This window comes from Thermobia domestica, chromosome 5 (genome assembly GCF_964235325.1).
Source record: "Thermobia domestica chromosome 5, izTheDome1.hap1.1, whole genome shotgun sequence".
Lineage (NCBI taxonomy): Eukaryota > Metazoa > Arthropoda > Insecta > Zygentoma > Lepismatidae > Thermobia > Thermobia domestica.
Window position 1 is genome coordinate 19898 of NC_137458.1, and position 19774 is coordinate 39671.

Here is a 19774-nt window from a genome sequence, read left to right on the forward strand (position 1 = left end):
TCAACTCTGCCTGACGATGTTCGTTTGCCACCAATGTTGTGAACACCAAACTGTTGTCCATTTACCTTTTCACAGTGGAAAAATATCTACCTTGTACCTATGTGCCCCGTGTACAAATGTCCCCCCTCTTCCCTGCTATTGCCCAAGGTTATCCTGAAATTTGGACCAAACTTGCTTTATTTCTTACTTTATTCGTGAACGTCGTTTCCGCCGAAAGGTCATTCCCAGTCTTAAAGAGGATGGAGAGCTATTTAAGGTGTTCAATAACAGGAGAATAAGCGGCTTGGGAAGGTTAGTAATCAATCATGAGAGGGTTTCGACCATTGAAAGAGAGATCTTATATGGGAGTTTGCGGAGATGAAGTCGAGGGGGAATTATTTCTTGTAAAACGTGTTTGAATCTGTTCAGTAGCAATTATAACACTAGGAATACTTTATTAAATATCAGTCATAAATAACATTCTGGCACATTCCGTAACCGTTTACGTTAACGCATCGCATATTTTCCTATTTTTCGTTTACTTTAATCATCATTGCAGCATTAGAGTGACTTTTTGCAGTCTTTTACGTTCAATTGCTAGTTTCAGATTTTGCGAAGACTTGTTCGGAATGACTCATAATTAAAATTTTCCTATAATGCAAACTGAAATCAAGCATTAGTCAGATCAGTAGTACCTACTACGCTGATAATAACTAAAATGTCTTACGATGGAAAACAAAAAGGAAGAAAGAGAAGCACTGTTAACAAGTAAGACGACAACGATGTCTATCGAAGACTTTTCTGTGATATAGTGAAAGTCTCACCGAGATATTCACAATGTTACATTTTCGAATTATTATTCACGTTGAAAATTTATCCCTAAATTACTAAAAAGAATATCACGAGGTTGCTTGTTGATCGTGTTTACTCTGTGCGCACTTACCCGTAAGTAGGCCAACAATAAAAATTTAGATATTTCTCAATGTTCTTTTTCTTTCTTTCTTTTTAATCTAATCTTGCACACTTCGTAATTCTTTTTAAATGCTTCCCTTGTATGTCGAGTACCGGTACCTACATAATTATTTTACTTGAGTCCCACTGTCCCATTCTGGCCTAATATGCCAAACATGGTCATGTTCCGTTAAGGGGGTCCAAAACTACACTGGACCCCCTTAAGCTAACCTAACCTAACCTAACCTAATATAACGTTATATTATGTAATCAAACGAAAATCAATGGAAAGAAGTGGTGTCAAAGGCACTGGACCCCCTTAACGGAAAAATTGACCCCAAACATTAATTGTGGTATCTTCGTTCCTTCCTACTTATTTCTTTTATATTAACAGGTTCTGCTTTGTTTATAGTAACTATCTTTTCATAATATAATTAATGCATATTTATAATGTGGATACCAAGAACGGAAGTTTAAGCACCAGTGTTTACACTGTTTTAACCATGTTAGATTTATGTTGATAGTAAAGGTGTATCATTTACGTATTTAAGCAACAAGGACATTTTCTGTCCATTTTTTCTTATTATTGCTTACTAAACAATGTCAGATATCTCCAAGACCCTTTACAAGTTCCGCAGGAAATAAAGCGTGCACATTTCCGTCTACATACGGTAAAGGTACCTAGAAAAGCATTAAATTGTTTGGATAGTTTGACCAACCTAGGGTCTGTTAATTTAGTATTGAACTTTATCATTATTTTTTCGTGCTATTCCATTTTATTGGGAGGTACTAATATTCATGAACAATGAACTTAGCTTAGCAGCAAATGCATCTTACTGCCTTGGCAAGTATTTCTTAAGTCTGCATTAATAGGTGCAGATTGACTTTAGAATGACTGAGTATAAATTCAGCGTGTGTACATATGGCATAGAACTGCAGTGCGCAAAACACGAAATAACTTTAAGGCACAAACCAACTTATGCTAGATAATCACTAAAAACCTTTAATGTTTATTCAAATCAGGGTAGGAGCACAGCAATAGGTCATGAGAAGCAGTGAAGGGGTCGTCCGGAAGAAAGAGTCGTGCCAGTGACAGTTGGTAAACACTAAAAAAAAAAAAAAAATAAAAAAGGGTACTACGAGAACACTATATGGAATAGCGTAAAAACACATGATGCCTAACGTCTGAGACAACTTTGCAAAACTTCTGGTAGCACTTTGTACACTTCACTTCGTCATGGCTTACTGAAGAAGTACACTTTGCAATTCGTATTTTTATCTTATTATATATGGAAAAGATTCTCTGAAATCCTAACATTGTATGATTTGCAGTGTCCTTTATTCCAAACTCCGCTGGACAATGTCGTTATTGCCAGTAAGGTACTTCAGACCGCTCACTGGAACAAATTTGACGAAGCTTCCCTGTTTAGTAGTAAGTTCTCATATGCTATACACATGCTATAGGTAAGGTCCACGTACATTCCGATTTTTTTTATAGGTTCCTCTTTGAAAATCAGAATTCGTATTTGCTCTGTAAATTTTACGAAACTTTGTCACTTTTTTTTTTTTTTTTTTTTACTTTATCTGAAGCAATATCGTACCACTTAAAAATATTTTATTGCCGATTTTCCAATTTATTAAGCTTGCTTTTCATATCTTACTGAGCATACTTTAGCTTTATTATCGAAATTTATTTGATCCTAACTTAGTCACCTTCTTCAATACCCTAAATGGGTAAACTATGATCACCACTATAGAATTTTGTCCACTAAGTCACTTTTTTTGTGTGTGTGCAGAAATTGTTTTTAATTATAAATTATTTCGAAGATTTGCTAATTCTTCTGCAAAAATGAAACTAGACGGACGAACCGATTGCCAATTCCGTACAAAGTTTCCACGAGTAAATATTGATTAAAACAATATTTTCACGGTATGGGATGATTTGTTTTAAACGCAACAAATAAAATAAGATCACGTTAAAAATAAATGTGTTCAAGAGGAAAATTGTCCCCAGATCTAAACTCTCCTTATAAGAATTGATCATCCTTGCGCCATGTAGATTTACCTTCTCTTAGTGATCTTGTGACTGGGTGTGATGAACCAAACTAGTTAATTGGCGAAACAGTTTTACGCTATTAGTTTCTAAATAAGAGGTATTGTTTCACTCAGCGACTAGATTAATCATATTTAGGTGTAGCACAATTTCTTCAGTAAATTAATAAGAAGTCCGAAAGTCGAAACTCAATAATATGGAGATGTCTACCACATAGAATTGGAGCAAAGAAGGTTCAGGTGTAAGCGGTATTTCTTACAACTCTTTGACGAATTTTCCACAAGATCTTCCAATGTGCAGAGGTGCCTTGTAGGGGAAGTCAAATCGATAAAAGCAAATTTTATCGCTTCAGACCGTGGGAAATAAGGATGCGCACGAGTCGAGTCGAGATTTAAGCCTGTCTCGAGAAAATGTCCGGACTCGAAAATATTTTTCTGTCTCGACACGAATTCGAGTCGAGACAAAATATACGAATTAAAATATACGCACACATCAGCCAGACTATATGATTACCTACCTAATTATCAGTATGTCGACCTTTGGAACGGATAACAACGGTGACGCGTCTTGGCATGCACACAATGATCCTTCGTAGGTCGCTGGAGAGAGTTGGCACCATATATACACACCACAGGTCACCTAATTAATTCCCGTAAATTCCGGCAAGGGGGCGATGCGCCCTGACGTCACGTTCAATCACATCCCAGATATATTCGATTGGGTTCAGATCCGGCGAGTTGGGGGGCCAGCACATCACTTGGAACTCGCTCCTGCGTTCCGCGAAACACTCTATCACACTCCTGGCCTTGTGACATGGTACATTATCTTGTCGAAAAATGCAATTACCGTTAGGAAACATGGTCGTCATGAAGGGGTGTACGCAGTGTGCGATACGCGTCGGCAGTTATGTTGCTTTGCTCGAGCTCCACTAGACACATGGATGCTTACGCGAATGTTCCCCAGATAATAATTAAGCTGCAGCCTCAAAGAAAACGTAAAAAAAAAAGTAGTAGTAAACGAAGAAAAGAGCAATGTAGAGGAGTCGCTAAAATTAATTCTCTTTGAACGAGGGCGATTACTAAACAACACCTACTAATTGAAATCCAGATTATTCTCGAATAAAGTAAATTCCAATAAACTTTCTTGTTATTGTTCGTCCCTCAATGCATACTCATCTCATTGTTAATTATCCCATATCGGACTCCCGAAGAAAACTCATCGAAACAACTTATTGACCGTGCCAATAGCGACTACTCTCAGTCATGACTCCGTTTTCTTTCATTCAAAAATAGAAAAGAAAGAGAAGAAAGTAGAAGGGTAAAAGAAGGAGGTAGAAAAAGAAGAAAGAAAAAGAAATAGGGTATTGTAATAAGAAACAGATTACTGGATAAGTCCGGAAATATAGTAAGAATTCGAGAAAGTCCTTGAAAGATGAATCATTCTAAATGTTATTAACGACTAATCAATTTTGGAATGCTTCGGAATAGACACATGTTCCCTCATACCACCCAGACCTAGCTCCAGGCACCACGATCGTGGGGTTGCCCAGACCTAGACCTGGAAATGAGAAAAGTGAAATCATTCTTTGTACTGTTATTCCAACCGGTGATTGATAACCATCCAGCATCTGAACTCTGTTCTCTAGGATCGACCACACATATGAATTAGCCAAGAAAGAAAAAAAAATCAAACTTATGAACTCAATATAAATTTATATATCGTATCAATAAGAGTCTTAACTTCCTGGAAGAAAAATGTATTTAGGCTCATCCTGCTATTTTTGTTTCACTCCTAGAGCCGATTTAAACCATTAGTAGCGGTCCTTCATGACCTAGGTTATTTACCTTAACACATATATTAAAACATGACACATATATTGCAGATGTTAATATGACAAATGATATCACTAAAATTACTTATATTAAATCTATCATGCATTCACACGCTCACTCACTCAGGACAGTGTATATATGATTAAAGGAAACCAACTAACTACAAAGATACAAATAATTTATTACATCCATAGTGAAAAGAAAAGACAAAACAAATAATTATGAAGAAAATATTAAAAGCACAAGTTCTTGGTTATATATCAATAGAATACAAAGAGTTATATTTTAGTAAATTTTTATATATTCAATCATATTGACAAATGGAAAGAGAAAAAAAATAATTACATGTATTATATCTTAGGCATGCTAAAGCAAAATTATGATTTGCGACATACGCAAAGGAGACACTTATTTCACTTTTAAAAAAAATTGGACAAAGAGGAAAGAAAAGAAAAAAAACTTTTAGGTGTACTAAAACTTATATGAGTCTCTACCTCACATTGAGCAATAAAATATTAATAATTCTGAGCGTTCAAATCACAAATCACGCACTACTCGTAGTGTCCAAAACATTTCGCTCCATTTAACTTAGTTTGTATATATATATATATATATATATATATATATATATATATATATATATATATAACTATTGGTTTATAAGAACCATTCATCGACTATATTTAGTTTGTAACTCTTAGCAGTTTATATCTGCACTCGCACACTGCGACGTTTATACCCATCTAGGGATTTCGAAAAAATCACTTTCGCCAGAGGATGTTTCTCCTCTTAGACAGTCCATTTCCAAACTTATTAATTGAATAATTTCAAGTTATTTGTTCAACACTGGGACACGTCATGAGACCTTTCCTTAGGATCACTTTCGTATATATGTATACATGGTTCGGATTTAAAACGATCTTCCACAGGTGTACGGAGTATGATGGTTTAAATTGAGGATAAAAAAAAAACTGGTCAAGTCACAGGATACATATGCAGGTGAGAAGGATTCAAGGTGCACTTTCCACAATGGTTTTAGGTTGGTAGTTCAGGGATAATATTCATCATGATGTGGGTTACGTTTAGACCTGCCGTTACTTTTTAATACATGCCATCAAATAATTACATAGGTTATCATTTACATCTATTCAGAAGAAAAGGAAAATTACTTGAGTGCACGGCGGTATTCTTGACAAAATCTACATTCTTATATTCGTCGGAAAACTTACTGGTAAACTATAGCAACCAATACACGTTTGGGGGGACAGACACGAGCGCTCTTACATATATTCATATAATACATTTAATATCATACGTTTACTTTAAAATCATATTCACATACTAAGTACATATACATTTCGACGTATTCATTTCTCTCTCTATATATATATTTATTATAAATGCGCACACATTTAAATTAATCACCCCAACAATAATTTTTGAAAAGGTTGCAAACATTGTCCAAGAAAACAAATGACTTCCGACATTACATATGAAAAAAAAAATGATTTTTTACCTGATACCGCGCGTCTATAAATTTCAACTTTTATATAATCAATTCGTGCTTAAATAATAAAAAAAAACTTTGTGAGGCAGGCACGTAACACAGAGCATTCCTAAAGATATAACTAGATAACCTAAAATACAATTTCTGGGCCCAGGTCAACTACAAGGTAAACAAAAACCAAAACAGAAAAGGAAAGTGACCAATGGATTAAAAAAAACTTAAGGGGACGACGGTGAAAGAACGTAATTGAAGTGTCGTCAAATATGAAGTCTTTGTTCATTTCGGCGATAGGTCAAAATGTGATGGAGGACCCAATCACTATCTACTTTATCCATGAATCGTGTCTTGCAACGTCTCAGCTGGTAATTTCAGATCAGAGTTGTACGTTAAATAAATCGTAAGCGACAAGTTCAAAATCGGGTGGGGGGGAAGGTTGAAAAATTAAAAAAAATATCTCGAAGTAAGAAGGAAGAAAGAGACAAGAGAGAGAAAGCGGCGCCAACGAAAGGAGAAAGATTAAAGTACTACTCACTACACAGAAGAGTGATCGAATTTAAATATATAACAACTCATAGCCAAAAATATTCACATATGCCGAAAGAGGGTAGTTTACTTAAATACGTAAACTAGGAGGGAGGCCCTGCTGCCAAGGATGCAAGTTCTGTGTCCATCAGATCCCAATCCCACAAGAATTTGCTTGTAAGATTGAAATCCGATCCCCGTATCCGGCCCAGACCAGCAGGATAAAAGGAGAGGGGGAAGGGACCAGGTAACTGCGTCCCCAATTTTGAAATCTCTAAGTAAGGAAAAAAAACATTCGACCCCTCAGAAGAACTAAGAAGGTTCTAAGACAGTAATGAAACTAGGGTAATAGCTAAGATATCCCTAATTAGTGATTTGCCAAAATAAAAAAAAAATTAAATAAACTGAATTTTGGATCGGTGATTTCTATTGCCAAACCTCACCGATAGCTCCCCTTCGCAGAATGCGCTAAATTCTGAGGCATCGATTAATTTCCATCACTATCTAGTTTGGAAACTAAGAAAAAAAAACGAAAATATTCAAGGGGGAGAGGTCGATGCCCGGGTACGGGATAATAAATTTCAATAATTAATTGTTTTGATTCTGTAACCCTGTCAGAGCTGTCGCCTCCATGAACATTGTAAGCTAGCCCGAGTAGGTGACGTGAAGAAAAAAAATCACATAGCAGGATATTCTATTTTTAAAACCGACCAGAAAATATAATTCACTACAGCCCTGTTGTATAACTACTACTGTCTTTTCATAATTTATTATTCAATATGTCTAGTCAGCGATTATATGATGCTACCCATGCTATCAGATGGTATTACTATGGTTGATTATTATTATAACACATTAAACTACAAAGTATTACCATAGTCCGACTATATATCGCCCTCCGGTTCGCGTGATATTATGGTGCAGGGGTCAGAACCCGAGATGTTTGTAGCTACACGTATCTATTCAATATATATATATATCCACACGTGGCGAAGTATTCACTGGGCTACTATATATATTTAACTGTATGGGTGTCCTATCTTCTATATTCATTTACTACAATATTCATATACTTCATATTCATATTCATATTAATATTCATATAATATTCATATCATCATCCTTTTCATTTACTACGTCGCTATATTTTACAAACACTCTGTCTCCTCTATCTACGCCCAGCCTATATACACATTTCATCATAACACTTTAAAATCTATAGTCACTACAAACATTTCCCATTTCGATCACCGCACGACAACCTCACTCGAACTCAAGACTCTTTCACCACACACAATACTATGTAATACCTGGTAGCTTTATTAAGAACGAAAAAAAAAATCCTACGTATGTTCACTGAAAATAGAATTATCTGCGATAATATTTAATGTTTACGAAATTCTGACAACAATGAAATTATTCTGCAGCCACAAAGAAAGAAATGAACATTTAATATAATTTCAAAGCGAAGAACTAGCATCATATCGCCCGACTTCTGTTAAAAAATTACGTATTGTTTATTTACTTAAATATTTCGATTTCTAGACTAAGCAGAATGTTGTAATTTTCAGGATATATTAATTTTGGGTCACTTGACCTAACTGTACATTCATATGGGCTGTGAATTATACCTTCTAGGTTTTATTTCGAAAAGAAAGGTCAATTTCATGGAAACTAAATCACTAAGAACATCGACATACGAATGGCGGTTAGTACTGACTTTTGACACTAGGGGCTAGCGACGATATAATCAACCCTTGAACAACTGAATGTGACCTTGTACACGGAATTATTGTACTATATTACGTTCACTTTTAAATATTGTGTATGAGTTCACTTAATGACGGAATAATAAAAAAATTATCGCATAGCAAATACTACACTGTCCATATTTAATTATCTCACACACTCTTTCATCACTTAACTACCACTACCACTGATACTACATTACAAATATACACATACTACTTAAACTACAAGACACATCATGCCAATACACACCAATCATCACTATCATTAATACATGTTATACTAATAAATATACACAGACAACATTCAGATTTTACCATTTTAAATCGGCTCGAAAGGAAAGGGAAAGAAAGGAACAGGGCCAACTGGCCCTTGTATTTACTAAATCACATTCTTAAAATCAACCTGTTTAATCAATGCCCCGAGGGGACATATCGAAGTGTTGACTAACAATAGGACCCCTGCCCTGAAGGGGCAGGAACCCGGAACAAACTACATGTTCAACTCATCCCGCTGGAAGCCGTACTCCCAATTTGGGAGTCAGATAGGAGCCCTTACTGTAAATTTACACGTGCATTATGATTACTATCCTAACTATAAAGAAATTAAATACCGCCATATATGTTTAAAAAAAGAATCACTCGATACCTACATAAACAAATCTATATATGGACAGGTCTTATAACCCTCAATTAGCAGGAAAATTGGAAGGTGAAAATATCAGGGGAAACACTGATCTTCAGAACCGGTTTTAGGAAAAGAAAAACGGAAATCACACTACTTCTGAATCCTGTCCATAGCGATCGGTAGATGAAATCATGGCGTCACTATATTGCACTTACTATTTCAGCTTTTTGTCCAGTTTTTTACTATGAAATTTAATAGTTTTTGGCTCCTTGAGACCTCCAACGATTTTACATGTTAATAAAATCCAAATGTTACCTTTATTTGCAGCTTTTCTAGCTCATTTTCGACTTTCTGAGCTGGGAAGATCTTAGTCCAGCGTCTTCAGTGAAATTCTTGCAGGGAATGGGAATAATCGCGCCCTAATATCATAGCGTGGGTTTATCCTCCAATCAAAACAAAGCATTTTGGCGGTGGGGCTTTGAAACGAATAAAATTTGGTAAAATCTGGATTAAACTAGATTTTAGAAGGACCTAGGTATCTAAAAGAGAGGTGAGGGGTGGTCCTGAAAATTCTGTCGAATTTTAGATTGGTTATTTGATCTGAAATGTTCCGTCCAATAGTGGACCTATGTTTTCAGATAGCACTGACACCGTAAGAATTGTAATAATCCATTTACACATCCATATACAAGACTTATAACTAATTTAAAATATAAATAAAGGTATTGACTCCCAAAACTATAATCCGTAATGAATTTTTTACAGTTTTTCCATGTTAATTTGAAATAGAATAACAAACAAAATTACGAATTATATGAACAGCCAGAAATTTTTTGTTAAACGTCAAGTACAGTCGGTGCAAAAATTTTCGGGCACCCTCCTATTAAAAACATAATCACATTAGACTGTAATGGCATATTACAAGCCAGCTTGTCTCCGTCCCGCAGTACAGGTGTCAAGGAGCTGTTCCGTTGGAATACGACGGATTCGCACACTCCCATCGTCATGATGAAGAAGGTATTGGGATTCATCAGAGAATGCAACGCTCTGTCACTGCGCCAAGGTCCAGTGGCGATGGTCGCGTGTTCATTTCAGTCGTAGTTGCCGATGTCATGGTGTTAACATTCGAACATGAATGGGTCGTCGGATGCGGAGGCCCATTGTTAGGAGTGTTCGGTGAACTGTGTTTTTAGATTAGTGTTGTGAAGGCCTGGGAAAAAACGGAAATTTTGGGTTGAAAAAACACTTTTTACGGTCTTCCCGAGCTTGGAAAAACGGAAAATTGGGTCAAATTAAAATTTTCGAATATTTTATTATATTATGCTTTCAAAGTTAAAACTATTTTGTATTTACTAGTTTAGAGTTAAGGTAATTGAGTACTTATTTTTCTAGTATTAGAATAGGGAAATTTTGTGTACAACTCATCCAAACACTTTAAAGTTAGCACCGTGATAGAATGGAGTTATAACTACAAAATAAACTAAAATTTAATCCTAGTTAGCTTAATTAGTATAGACACATTAAAATTATCTTAAGCAATCTTATGATGTTCCCCTTTGATGGCAGGAAAGTGTTAAAATAACGGAGCCAGAATTATTTTAGTTAATATGTTAAATCAAACATATATTTTATAGAAATAACTTCCTTGTTCTGTGTAAAATTTCCGGAAATTTTGAATCCATTAGAAAAATCATTTGTTCGGAAATATTGGCAAAAACAAGAAAATATAGCTTAAAAACTATTTCTTGACCTCATGCTAGTAATATTACTTGCTGTAACATGTGTGCAGCATACACAGTAGGAAGTCGAAAATCCGAACTAATTAGGACCACAGGTAGTTCGAATTTTCAAATTGTTCGGATTTTCGAAAGTGACCAAAGAAATGCCATTTAAGCTTACATATACTGTACGGTATGTTCTTCTATCGATACAGTGGTTATTGAGTACATACAGTAACTACAATACCGTACGTAAGGCTACTTACATTTAATGTTTTTGAGGAACTTGCTCGTACACTAAATTACACTGACTTGTACGTCACACGTCAAACTTATAGGCTTAAGAGAAAATAAAAATATGTATGACAAACAATTACATATGAATGTACTTTTGTAAAAACACTGACTTCACACAACGTCGACGGACACACTATTGTTTATTTATCGCCAGCGTTAAGAAAGTTTCTAGGGACCGCCTTCGGATTTTTGACGTTCGGATTATTGACGTCCTACTGTATATATAATGTATTTCGCTAACGGAAAAATACTTAAAGCAACAGGTTCTACTTATTAGTTTTCTGATTTCGGGTAAAATCCCTATTTATTCTTTGTAAATTTTTCAAATAACTCAAAAAGAGAGATTATCTTATTTATACATACACACATATACCGCACACGTGAGAAATTTGAGCAGCGAGAAATATATTAAAGGGTTGAATATGTGAAACTTCCGTCCGTTATTATTACAGACTAGGCGAATAGCTTGCACGGGGAGATACGTTACATTTTGGAAATAAAGGGCACCAAAACTGTCACCATTGAACTTATCTAGCCCCAAAACTATGAATTCGACACTAATGTCGGTAATTTTCAATTACCTTTACATGTTCCCATCCCCCCTTAGGAGTACTAATGGGAGTGAATTTGTGGATTTAAACGGCATCTTCTGTTCATTTCAGGGACCCCGAAAAGTATGGATTCGACGGCGATTTTTGATCATATATATATATATATATATATATATATATATATATATATATATATATATATATATATATATATAGAGAGAGAGAGAGAGAGAGAGAGAGAGAGAGAGAGAGATTTTTTAATAATAAAGGTACCGGTACGTTGGACCACAGGTTCCTAATGATTAATAAATTGAAAAGTTGGTTACTTGCCTTTCAAGGTAACAATAATAATAATAATAATAATAATAAGCACAATTAGCTCCCAAGGTTCAGACTTCAAACCCTACACTTTTAAGTAGAACAGCATTTTCATACAAGAATTAAAATATAAGCACGTCCCAGGAATTTTTTCGGAAGGAAAAATGAAATGAAATCTTTAAGTTTTACGTCCCACGTTTATGCCGGTTAGGCTAAAGAAGGTGATTATGAGAAATGAATGTAACGGTGGAATGAAGAAAGTGGGAGGAAAGAGGATAACCCCGAGAAAACCAACGAGCACGATATTTGTCCACCACAAAGTTCACACGGCGCGAGCTGGGATCGAACCAGAGACCTCAAGCACCGGAGGTGAACTCTCTACCACTAAGCCACCGCGCCCCTATTTATTTTGGAAGAGTCAAAGGTATTTCGAAGGGTCAAATCCAATTTGAGGATAAATTATGTTAAAATTTGTAAACTTGTCCCTAGAATTAGACTAAATTTGCACAAAAATCAAAATTTGGGGTGTCCGGAGCCACAAATCCCACCCCCTGCCTACGTCCTGTTGAAATATCTACGTTTTATAGCCTATTCCAGACAGCAACTTAGCACTCACATGGTCTGTGGCAATTTTTAAAAAGCGACTATATTTTTTGTCATATCTGGAGATAACTACTCGACGTACCTCTATACACTACATGATTATACGTACGTTTAAGATTATATTAAATTTTTCATAATTTAAAAATATTTACAACTTTCTTGTCTGCCACACCATACAACAAATCACACAACCAAGTAAATGAAAGATATTTCATTGCTGAAAATCCATCACGCGACGTTTTAGTCTTCCCGAAACTACAGCTGCTTGCAAAATCATCAGATTCACAGGATCTCTTGAGCCACTGTGGTCGGAACTTCAATATTTTCCACCTCTAATTGAGCACAAACTCGAGAGTGCGACGAGTTCTCAATGCGGAAAAAAACTAAGATTTTAGACAGAAAGCTTGGTTTACTAAATTGCTTTCCTCAACGTGTCTGCAAGTAACAAAAGTAAGCGGGCTTCCATATCTAAAGAAGTTTCTGCCAAAACATACAAAGAAACAATAGCACAATAGTTTCGATAACGTCTGTGTGGTCCTTCGGTAGGCTATTGTAAAATTGGTACGAAGAAAGGGTAGTTTGGACTGCACCCGTGGCCAAAATAAAAGACTCGTAGCCGCTTGTATAGATAATTGAATGGAAATTTTATATATAATATGTGTGAAAAAGAGAGAGAGTCTGACCTTTGCTCAGCGTCCACTTTTTCCTTATTGATTTATTTATCTCAGGGATTCAACCCTCAACTTTCCATCTCTAATGATCATTGAATTAGTGACAGACAAATTTGTTGGAATTATTTTGTTGAGAGACGTCAGTCTTTTCAGAAAAAAATCTGGACGGTTCAGAGCCTTTATGGTTTATATAACCGTACGAAAAAGGAATGAACAAAGGGAAGCGTGAGGACATACCAGCAAGCGAAAGATCCCTGAATACTATTAACCCTTATAGGATCTTGGCTTTTTGGGCTATTTTTTAGACTTTCAGCCAAGCAGCTACTGCATTGTCACTATTTATGCTAGGATCATGGTTCATACCTCATTCTCTTCAGAATAGAGCTGGCTTTCAAATGGTACCACTTGCATGCCCCTACCATATACCAAGTGAGGGAAAATTGATGTCGAAGGGAAAATTTTTTTGTCCAACTTTGGGCCCCCTGCCCCCCCCCTGTGTGAACGTAGAGACCTCCAAAAAAATCTGATAAATAGTACTTGGTAAACTAAATGCGTGTACCAAATTTCAGGTTTCTATCTTAAATAGTAAGGGCGGGAGAAATTTTATCAAAAATTCCCACAATGCCCCAAATTACCACAAAACACTATGATCTCAGGGAAAATATTTCCTGAGACATCCCTAATTACCCTAGGGACATGTGTCGCCCATATTCTCTTCTGAATAGAACTGCCTTTCAGGCGGTACCATTCACATGTCTCCATCATGTATCTAAGGCGGGAAATTCCAGAAAAAAGGGATTTTTTGGGTCTAAATTTCCCTTTTTTCAACTTTTAGCCCCTCTGGACCCCCCTGTTTTAACGCATTAATCTGAAAAAAATCTGTTAGATGCTACTCGGTGGACTGAATGTTTGTGCACAATTTCAGTCTTCTAGGTGCAAAAGTAAGCCCGCCAAAAAAATTCAGAAAATTCCCCATGTTACCCTTTACAGAAGTATATTTTGAAAAAAATCACTGAGACGTCCCTAATTACCCTAGAATAATAATTCGACCGTCATTCTCTTCAGAATGGAACGGCCTTTCAGACGGTATGACTCACGTGTCTCCATCATGTATGTGAGGCGGGAAAATCATGAAAAACGGGATTTTTTGGGTCTAAAAATCTTTTTTTTCAATTTTTTCCCCTTCTGGACCCCCCCTGTTTTAATGCAGAGATCTGAAAAAAATCTGAGAAATATTACTAGGTGGGCTGAATGTTTATGCACAATTTCAATCTTCTAGGTGCAAAAGTAAGCCCGCCAAAAAAAATATACCCACCATTTCCCATTTTTCCCTATATAGAAGTATATTTTTCAAAAAATCCCTGAGACGTCCCTAATTACCCTAGGATAATGATTCGACCGTCATTCTCTTCAGAATGGAACTGCCTTTCAGACGGTATGACTCACGTGTCCCCATCATGTATGAGAGGCGGGAAAATCCTGAAAAACTAGATTTTTGGGGTAAAAATATCCCTTTTTTCAACCCTTCGCCCCTGTGGTTCCCCCCCTGTTTCAGCACTGACATCGGAACAAAACATCTGGTAAATACTACTCGGTGGACTGAATGTTTGTGCAAAATTTCAATCTTCTACGTGAAAAAATAAGTCCGCCAAAAAATAATGAACATAGGCTTCATAAGGGAAATTTTCTATTTCAAAATTATGACGTCATCACCTCCTATGTCTGGACGCAGGACGGTCTGAAACCATACGTAATGTCTTCTACCATGTATCTGGACTTGAAAAACAAAAAAAACAAAAAAACCGGACGAAAAAGCTCAAATAGAAGAGAACTCAATGTACGATGAAAAATGCGTATCGTACAAAATGTACGATAAGATCCCCAAAGGGTTAACTGGCTTCAAGAAGTAACAAAGATTCACAGTTCTTTGTCCAGAAAGAAAAAAGGAAAACGAAAAAAAAGCTGATTTTCAAAAACCTATACATTTACTATTTGGTATTTTTTAAGGTTTCTAGTCAACCCATTTTTAAGATAGAAAAGGAAATATTCCACTACCATTAAAAGGTGCCGGTATGCCGTACCGTTGCGTACCACCAGAAGAAGTCGATATATATATATCGTTCCCCTTCCCCCAAATTGCGGGGCTGAATTTGGATTTAAACGGCCGGAAGTGTCACTGATCATCTCAGCGACCCCGAAAACTATCGATTCGACACTAATATCTCTCATTTTCAATATTTTTATATATCTCATCCTTCCTCCAAGTTGTGGGGCTAAATTTTAATTTAAAAGGCATTGGAAGTGCCATTGTTCATTTCAGCGACCCCGAAAATTATGGATTCAACTATAATATCTGTCATTTTCCCCTCTCCCCTTCCCTCAAGTCGCACCTTCAAAGTGCAATGATGTCTATATTAAAATATTAAATAATAGTAATTATACGAGTATGTTTTAGTGCATGAGTATTAGTGAAATTTGCCTACAGCTCTTTCTGTTAAAAAGTAATTTGGTTAAAATTAACAAAAGTTCACTAGATCAAAGAGCATATTAAGAACTCAGTTTCGTTCAAGAAACCTATTTGATGCAATAGAAACACTTTATGTTGGTAGGCTTGTATGTAACTATAAAAGCTCTGTAATTAATGCACATCCTCGAATAAACGATATAAGTGAAATAAGCGCAGACTATTAATTTTCAACTAGCTGATCCTGCGCTGTCTACACAGCTCATCATTCATATTTGAGCATAAATCTCTTTGTCATTCCTCATATCTGTACATGTCTCTTTACAGATACAGTGACGGACGCCTTCATAAAAATCGGCAAGGGGTATCATAAAGGGGACCTTTTCGTTTTTTTTTTGTTTTTTTTTTTTTTCAATTTCTCGCACCGATTGCAAGATTTGAGCCCACTTGTGGTTGGAATTTCTAATTCATATATGACCAGTATTTTCTTTCTTTGTGCATCCATTATGTAAAAGTAAATAAGTTACACAATTAATTATGTCAGTGGGATAAGGAGTTCATTCTGCAAAAAAAAAAAAAAAAAAAAACTCTCCAAACAATGAAGATTCATCTTAGACTTGAGAAATGGTTATGCTTCGTTTTCTTATCATTTGGCCATGAAACAAACACCTGAGAGATATACAACCCCTTTATACAACAATGTGATGCCGGAATATATAACTCGTAGGTTATGATCCTTTACTTTTTTAAAAAATTTCAGTACTTTCAGTGTACCACTAAAAATGTAATAAAGAACTAATGGCCATGCTTTTTTAAAAAGATTAATTAGAACTGGACAATTTACACAAAATTTGGAATCACTGGGTTCAATATTTGGTGTTAAATATACAGTACCGTTCAAAATAGAATACAATAGAATATGTTATTGTCATTGAGCTTTACAAGCAATTGACAACGTCCGAATGTGATATACATATAGATACAGATATAAAAAAGTAATCTTAACATACAGACAATCAGTTATTGGTTAATAATATAATGAACAACCTAATAATATTTGAAATAAAGTGACACTGCAAATCGCGACAGTTTCTTGACATTCACTAAACTCTTGAATCGAGTAAAACGGATTCGTTGTTAATCAATCATATAACTTTTTCTTATAAATCTTAACGGGTAGCTGCTGTTAGTTTATTAAATAGCTTCTGTCCTATAGCTAAATAACTGTTTTTGATCTTCGATAATCTACTAAAGGGTAAATCAATTTTCTTACACCATCTAGTGTTATATGTATGTACTTCATCCCTGAATGTCATATTTGCCTAGTTTTGCTTAGTGTAAACTAGCATTTGATAAATATATACATTAACTACTCTCATTATCTTAAGCCTGATAAATAGTGATTTACAGTGTTCTTTATCGTGTGTTCCAACAATAATCGTGATGGCTTTCTTTCGGAAAAACTAGGACATCATGTACTTAGCTACTGTTACCCTAAAGCAAAATCCCAAATGCAATTATGCTGTGAAAAAAATGCAAAATATGAATTCTTCATATACTCATAGGGAACTGTATCTTTCAGTTTTCTTAACAGAAAGAGCACTCGGCAGAACTTTTTACATACATATTTGACATGTTCCCAGGTTAGTTGGTTGTGTATACCTATCCCAAGAAATGTAACCTCAGATTCATCATAGTTTTCTCTATCATTGCAGTGATTGAGACCAAACGTTACTTTTTTTCTCTTGATTTAGCACAAAACCATTTCTTTTAAACCAGTTCACTGCTTCTCTTAATGCACCTTGAGCTTCTGTATACACTTCTTCAAAGCTTGTGATTATGTTAAATAGGCCGTCTCCTTTAGCCTAACCGGCATAACTGTGGGACGTACAACTCAAAGATTTCATTTTTTTTTTCATTTTCATATGTTAAATAGGGTAGTGTCATCCGCGTATAGAATTGAATGTGTAAAAAATGAAATCTCTTGAGTTTACGTCCCACGATTATGCCGGTTAGGCTAAAGGAGACTGTGATGATGAGAGATGAATGAAAATGGTGGAATGAAGAGAGGAAACGGGAAAACCCCGAGAAAACCCATGAGCATGGTGTTTGTCCACCACAAAGTTCACTTGGCGGGGGCTGGGATCGAACCCGGGACCCCCAAGCACCAGAGGTGAACGCTCTACCACTGAGCCACCGCGCCCCCTAGAATTGATGTATTAGTATTTAAAGGCAATTCATCTAACATTATTAAAAATAGTATCGGACCCAGAGCAGAAGGCTGCGGTACCCCATATTTTACTTCTAAGATGTTCTTAACACTAACTATCTGTTAACGTTCGTTTAAATAGGATTTTACAAAATTTAAACCGCTGCTGTGGAATCTTCATTCGCTAATTTATCACATAAGATATTATGATCTAAACAATCAAATGCTTTACTTAAATTGCAGAATGTAACTAGAGCAAAACCCTTTTTTTTTTAACTTCATATATTTTTTTCGTTAGTGATTCTACTGCATCAGTTGTGGATTTCCCAGGCCTGAATCCAAATTATATTTGGCTCAGTCGTATATTTATATAGCTAATATTTAACAATAGTTTCTATAATTTTAGAAAAAAAACAAAATAAGAGATATTGGACGGCAATTGGACAAGCACGGTCTATCTCCCGTTTTGTATATAGAAATAACTTTTGCTATTTTATGTGCTTGAGAGAAACATTTATTGAAGCATATTGTAGGGGATTTCACAGTGTGATTAATCACAGCTTTTATAAGGTTGCTCGATATGTCAAATATACCCTTACTGTCAGAAGTTTTAATTTTTTTACTACTTTTATGACGTCACTAGGGCTAACGTGGTTAATAACAAAAGAACTATTAAATGGACTATGTTGACTTAAATACTGATAGTATTTACATTAGTATCTGCATTGCTTTTCTTGATTTCCTCTACGGAAGTAACAAAATACGTGTTAAGGGTAAAGCGACAACGTAACATTATTGCTATTATTATTATTACCATTGCATACATTGTTGATTATCTTTCATGCAGTTTTGCCTTTTTTTGTTAATTCAATGCAATACAGGCAGCGCGACCATACGACGATTTCCCCAATAAGGCTTTTTAACGGCAAAGCTGTTATCGTTGTTGGCGGGCCGCCACGCGAAAGAGATGCAAAACTGCATCATGGGCACTTCAGCGGAACAGCTGCTACTGTCGCTGGCGGGCCGTCAGCGGGAAAGAACTGCAAAACGGCATAAGCGAGCATCGCTCACATCACGCCTTGACATCGCCTATATTGGCGACCTGGCCGCTGAAGTAGTAGGCGGCGCGCCATCGATGGCGGCAAATTGTCAATGGGGAAGGGATTCTCCACATGACAATGGGATAACCAAATGTTGCATGAATATATATTGGGCAAAAGCAAGCTGTATTAAAGGGTTTCCTCCTCGTAATATGTAACGCCGTGGAATATGATACTTTGATGCACAGAAGCAACAGAAATGGACGAAACACGAGCCATACACGTTGCATAACGATACAAAGAAATGCTTTGGGACAGTATACTTGATTTATTCGTAGGTGAATCTTCCTACAGGGATACTTTCGAAGGGCTTTTCCCGTCCCTTGGAGTTGGGAAACGCTCCTTACACCTGAGCTATGAAAATCTACATTGCTATTGTGAATATACCAAAATAGTGCACACTTACATTTTAATTTTGTCATTGCTGGAGAAATTTTCTAGAAGAAAGCTCGTTGGAATTACGTCCAAGAAATGGAGGAAAATCTTATTTCGACGTTCTAATGTACCTTGAAGTTGGATGGAATACCTATACGAAGAAAGAGAATGTGGCAATTTCGCGTACTCGTAGGAGTATGTACGTAGCTTATAGTACTTTTACTAAGGACATGATGGTTTGGTAGCAC

The 19774-nt window shown here is 35.9% G+C and overlaps 1 protein-coding gene across 4 annotated transcripts in view; it reads left to right on the plus strand.

Annotated features, from left to right (window-relative positions):
• The first annotated feature begins 207 nt into the window (after nucleotides 1-207).
• Nucleotides 208-19774, plus strand: part of LOC145685675 (uncharacterized) — a 47195-nt gene continuing 27628 nt past the window's right edge. Inside the window, exon 1 of one of the 4 annotated variants that reach the window (XM_081758072.1) lies at nucleotides 208-291. The gene's annotated coding sequence lies outside the window, so the exon portion shown is untranslated. Of the gene's footprint in view, nucleotides 292-424; nucleotides 925-19774 lie in introns of those variants that run through there. The other 3 variants (XM_081758075.1, XM_081758071.1, XM_081758073.1) reach the window with 3 other exon arrangements.